Source organism: Haemaphysalis longicornis, unplaced genomic scaffold, assembly GCF_048455015.1.
Source record: "Haemaphysalis longicornis isolate Haplotype H1 unplaced genomic scaffold, Haemaphysalis longicornis Haplotype H1 scaffold_6, whole genome shotgun sequence".
Taxonomy (NCBI): domain Eukaryota; kingdom Metazoa; phylum Arthropoda; class Arachnida; order Ixodida; family Ixodidae; genus Haemaphysalis; species Haemaphysalis longicornis.
The window spans coordinates 11,843,347-11,849,346 of NW_027526407.1; the positions used below are offsets into that span (position 1 = coordinate 11,843,347).

Sequence of the window (6,000 nt, forward strand, 5' to 3'; positions counted from 1 at the left end):
GATCGCAGTAACTTGATTCATGCTACAGTATGGGCAGAAATGCTAAAAACACATTCCATCAAAAAGGAATCTCAACTGTAGCCGGAGACATGAGAGTGAATGCCGTGGTTCACATATTAAAAATTGCGCACTTGCGGAGTGCCACCTGCTTAATGCAAAACAAACCTTCTTGCACCACAGAAACGTTGCGGCGTGCAAACAAAGCACGAAACGTACTCCGCACTCTTTCCCTGCTCTTTGCTGTTCCGGCTGTTTTTGGCAGCGTGCGAACAAAGCACTAAACGTACTCCGCACTCCTCTGCTCTTGCTGTTCTGCGACGTTGCCATTATGCTCCGTGGTTTTGTTTCTCAGCCGTGTTGCGACCTTTTTTTGTGCTCCGGGTGCGCTCCGTACGATGGGCCAGTACATGAGCTACACAGCCACTTTTAAACTGAAGGTGGTGGAACATGCGTCGATGCACGTGGAAACCGCGCAGCTGGGCGGCAGTTCAGTGTTGACCCAGTGTGTGTACGCTACGGGTGAGAACGGGAGGATTTTCGGTGAACAGGGATCGCCGTGTTTTTCGTGGGCCCAAAGAAGGAAAGTTTCTTTGTGTCGGAAAACATATTTTGGAGTGCCTTGACGGCACGGAAGACGGTGCACTGTGGGCCGACAACAAATGTGAAGCCGCAAGCGCCTTTAGTGAGGAGGACAGCTCCATGACTAGCATGTTGGGAATAAAAAAGAAATTTGATTACATAATTACCTACGTGTTTTTACGAAAATGGTAAGGCTCTGCGAGCGCTTCTCTTAGCAACTTTATCGTATGAAATTTCACCTTTTAAAAATCTCTTGCTATTTTTTCCCGCATATTGAACCCTCCCTCCTAATTCATGCCGAATTTTCTAGAAAAAAAGTGGGTTCATTACGCGAGTAAATACGGTAGTTTGTGCCAGACTGACGTGGTGGCTACAGCATCGGAAGAAGCTCCTGGCCTGTAAACCTGGCTTCCACCATCGTCTCAGCGCCCAAGATAGTGTACTAGACTTGGTGAGCCACTTGGAACATAATAGAGCACATAGTTTCTCAACTGTTGCTGTGTGCCTTAATGTGTCTAAAGCATACAACTGTGTCCTGTGAAGTGCCAGTTGCAAAACATGGGAGTGGCAGGACACCTCCTTTGCTTGATTCAGGTTTTCTTGATTGATCACTTCTTGGAGATGCGGATAGGTAATATTTTAAGCTCAGAAAGAAGTGTGCTGCAAGGCACACCCCAGGGCAGTCTTTTGTCGCCTATCCTCTTCAATGTCGCCATGGCTGCCCTCCCTTCTGTACAGAAGAATAATCGGTCAACAGCTTGTATGTCAATGCATGAGGATGACATTAGCATCTGGCTACCCGAATACCAGACAAAGCAGTTGTGTGTAAAAGCACAACATGCCGTTTAGTCTGCACAAGCCTGAAACCTTAGTCTGAACCTTTCATGTAGGGCTGACGCTATCAGTGAACTTGTGTTTTGTTCTATTTCCTCATGCGCAGCGCAGGTCTGCTTATGTCAGGCTAGACCTATATGGCATTGCCATCTGGCAGGCTACTCATGTACGATTTCTTGGAATTGTTCTCAACAACAGGGTGCATCGGTGAAATGCTGCAGACTCTGATTTCATCTATGACACCCAGACTAAATGCACTGTAGAGAATTGCCGCTGTAACGTGGGGAGATCACCAAAGTTGCACGAAGCATACATTTCAAACCCCATACTTTATCAGCTGCCTCTAATGTTGCTTTCAGTGACAATATGAACGTTTGAAAGCTTTACACAGGAAAGGGCCCAGGCTGCCTCTTGGCTCTCCTCAAGCGGCTGTAGTCACGAGTCATAGTCAATACTTTTCAATCTCCAAGGCTTCTCAACAAATGCAAGTGTTGCGCCTCGGAGAAATCAACGCTAGATTAGTGTTACTACGGCACCCATGATCAAGGGTAAGATCTCGCACACATGCAAACCCCGAATACTCTCGGGGTGCTCTGCCCCTGATAAAAAGGGGCTCTTTTGGACGTGCCGTGGTAACACAAGAGTGTGTATTGTTCACTAGCTATTCGTCAATTTCACTCAAACCCTTGTATATGTGTTTCTGAAGCACGATCATTGGTACCGGAGCATTTGGAACGTGAATACACCGACTCTGTTGATACAAAAAGACAGGTGTGCACAGCGACCTTTTTTTACAAATAGTCTGAATATTTTATAACCTGCCTGGGCGAAACGCATGGTTTCATATACCATGAGAGAGAGTATTGCCACAGAAGCTGTGTTATGCAACTGTCATCTTTTGAAATGCCAAAAGTCACAACATTTAGCAATTCAAAGTCGGCTCTTCACCTGTTGCAGTGGTGTATACGTGCGGAAAAGCCCTGCCAGGGATTTCTGCTTCTGCTGAAGCACCTCAAGCATGAAGAATTCACCATGAAATTCCAGTGGATGCCATCGCAAGTTAGTGTAACAGGAAACAAACATGCTGACACCCTAGCGAGGGACGTCTTATTCTCTACAAGAATTGACAGAGTGCGGAGCGACTTCCAACAACTACAGAAACAGACCGCTCGCAGGCACTTTAGGCAGTTGTCACTACCACTACATCAACCTGCTGCGACGAAAAGCATGAAGAGTCGAGGCCTGTTTGCTCGACTGAGTAAGAACAGCCTCAGCACGTACACCAGCTTGGCTACACAAAATCAGCATTGTCTAATCCCCTTTGTGCACCTCGTGCAGTGTTCCTGGTGACAGAGATCATTTCATTATGAACTGCTCCAAAAAGAACTCTGAGCGGAAGAACTTCTTTCACAATCTCCAGGAACTAGGGGTGTCCCACGCTGCTTTCGAGGACATTACTTTTCCTAAATGCCACTGGACTATGTGAAGAGCTGTCTCGTCTCCTGCTGAGATTTTTGCAGTGCACAGGACTCAGTGATGTGTGGTGACTCTCCGTGTCTCAGGTATGATAATGGGTCTTATTAGGCGGAGCGACTGCCGGTAGTTTTAGGCAAGGCCCTAAAACTACCGGCAAGGCCCTGTTACACGGGCAGTTGCAACGGCCGTTAACACTAATGGCAGTTGAATGCAGTAACAGCCGTGGGAACTGAACAGTGGTGGCTGTGCTCACCGGTGCTCACATGGCACTTTCCAAGTTCAGTTCTGTACGAATGATTCATCACATGACTCTCGCAAACTCCAAAAAAATGTTTCGCTAACAATTTTCTGCGCTACATGTTTCGCAGTGTATTTCTTTTACCCTCCGTAAGAATTTTTTTCGTAGCAGGGCCAGGGAACACCATTCAGCCGATCCAACTCGATCTATGGCATTGCAAATGGCTGCATTTCCTGTTGTTTCGGCGTGGAGAGAAGCGTCCCATTTCTCAATCCACCCCTTGTACTAGACGCGGCACCACTGTCTTGCTGCAAGTTAATTAGCAAATGCGTCAGTGATGGTGTCCATATGAAGCGTTTTAGCGTCAGCACGCTCGCCTGCAGCGGGGACACGTTGTTGCTGCTGGCAGCCATTTTGTCTATCTACCGATGGAACGGAGGGAAACAGGCAAATGGAGACCAACGAACGACCTTTGTTGGCGCCAATCGCCGTACGGTTTTCAACGGCGCTCGCGGTGCCATGTAATACCTGTCCTGCACGAGCGTTTCAAAGGACATTTCAGTAAAATTACCCTAGAAATTTCAAATGCCATTCCAACTGGAAGGAGTAACGCCAATCTACACGACAATTGTCAAAGGCAGTTGAAAGTTTCCGCATTTACCCACCATGTTTTCGTGTCGCCACTGCTGCCCTGTTTAGTTCTTGACAAAAATTTAATTTTGGAAATTAAATGAGCAAAAAAAAAAGAGTTATTAGCGACCAAATTGATAATAGTCTACAAGCGCGCACAAAACGTGCTGACAGCCAGATTTTTTTTTCGCAGTGCCGGAGTTGAAAGTACCAAGTAACCTTGTAATTGTGCAGCAAGTGATAAAAAACAAAAACAAGTGAGAAATTACGAAGATTGTGGACTTTAAATCCCAATTTTTACTAGTAAATAATTGTTTTGTAATTGCGGCACGCAGAAACTGCTCCAGAGAGTGCGACCGCTCGCGTTTCAAAGGCCTTCGAGAACCTCAAAGGTCGTTGCTGGTGCTGCTTTGACTCAAATGGCATTTTAACCGAAGGCCTCGAAAACGTGGTGTAGCAGCAGAAAGGTGTCACTTGAGTCAAATAACATTCGACTCAAACACCTTCGGAACACTCGCGTACCGCGGGTATAACTTTGACTAACGGCTGTTAAGCCCAACTGCTCTTTTTGTTAATGGCAGTTAAGGTGCTTGTGTAACAGGGGTATAAGTCTGCCTCATAAAACATGCATTGCTGAAGGAGGGCCTGCACTCAGGCTAGCTGGTATTCCATAACATTCATCTTAAGCGCTCAAAAAACTCAAAGAAAAGTGCTATCCGCACATACAAACATACGCACACACACACACATACAGATTGCTAAAATCTGTTATCACATTTGTCGTAAAAATAAAATTTGCATTGCTTCCTGTCAGGTTGCAAGGGCCTGGTCATTTCTTCATCAGCCAGAATATTACTTTGTGCCCGTTAGAGATAGCAAACCGACTGCACGAGGAACAAGTGCACACGATTGTATTTTTAAAGCGCTACTTGCCATACCTGCTGAACTTGGCGGCTGAGTCTCCTGCACCTCCTCCTTGACCTTTGTAGGGCTCACGGGCTTTTGCTGACCGTCCGCTCGTTCTGCGAGTTAGAATTGCAAGGTACCACAGGATTGTAGATAGAAAAGAATCAACCAAAAACAAAAATCAAGCACATAACTGACCTTGCTTCCTCACCATACCTGCCAGCCTGCAACACTTTAAAATTAGTAATGAGGGGTGTGGGAGAGGGGTGGTTAGCATTTACTTATTTTGTGAAACATTGCTTAAAGATCATTTATATTTATAGCCACCCCAAAAAAAATGAAATATTTTTGCTACGATTTTAGTAGGTTTATCGGTGAAACAGCAACAGTTCACAGCAAATTTTTGCAGCATTACCCTACTTTGCCTGCGGCAGACATTTGTCCATTAAGCTCTCCTAAACAATGTTCCACTCTGGTGTCCATTTGGACACAAATTGGCAAACCTCGAAGTCAATTACAAGCTGATAAATATTCTTTGCAATTCCGCATCACTCCAAAACACTAACAAACCTGCCTATTACATGTGTGAGACGATATGAAGCCAGTAGAAAAACAGGACGTAACAACAATACTTTTTGCAGGACTTAAACCTCTGCATTGAAGGCCAACTTTGAAAAATAAACATGCAACAAGAAGCAACGTTGCATTAAGGCAATCAAACTCCTAAGCACACAATTAGCTTAGCTTATCCCTTTATCCCAGCACCCTTCACTGGCAAGAAAACCCTGCTTGTAATCTGGAGAGATTTTGCAACCTAGCATATCGAAAAAGATTACAAGCAAACACATAATACTCTCCTGATGCACAAGCCTTTACAACGCCAAAAGTGCACTCCAGTAGTAGGCTGATCACTCTATTTGTTTACAGGGCACAAAACACTACAAAAAGAAAGTTTCAATTTCACAGATTGTGGTACGGTCACTACGAACTTGCCACAGCATTCCACCTGAAAAAAAAATTAAGTAAAATAAAACTACTGAAATCCAAACTGAAGTTGAATTTTGCGTGATCAATTATTGAGCGCATACAATCTGAAAATGGAACCTGCAATGAAAGCAGGCATAATCTGAACGAGATTTCCTAACGCGGCACCTGGACAAAGGTAAGCACACACTGCTTGTGCACAAGCCCTTACATCACCAACAAAGACCTTATGTGGACTGGGCAGTCAACCTGCTAACAGTTCACAAAAGCATCGCAAATAAAGAAAATTTCTGGACGGGCTGTATTCTTGAAGGGACTGCGGCAGCATTCCACCTGAAAATAAAAAAGAGAAG

The 6,000-nt window shown here is 45.0% G+C and overlaps 1 protein-coding gene across 1 annotated transcript in view; it reads right to left on the reverse strand.

Annotated features, from left to right (window-relative positions):
* The window catches only part of LOC144142236 (uncharacterized), a 48,420-nt gene extending 42,846 nt beyond the window's left edge, over nucleotides 1–5,574 (reverse strand). The window contains exon 1 of the mRNA XM_077673599.1: nucleotides 4,696–5,574. The gene's annotated coding sequence lies outside the window, so the exon portion shown is untranslated. The remainder of the gene's footprint in view (nucleotides 1–4,695) is intronic.
* Nucleotides 5,575–6,000: the final 426 nt, after the last annotated feature.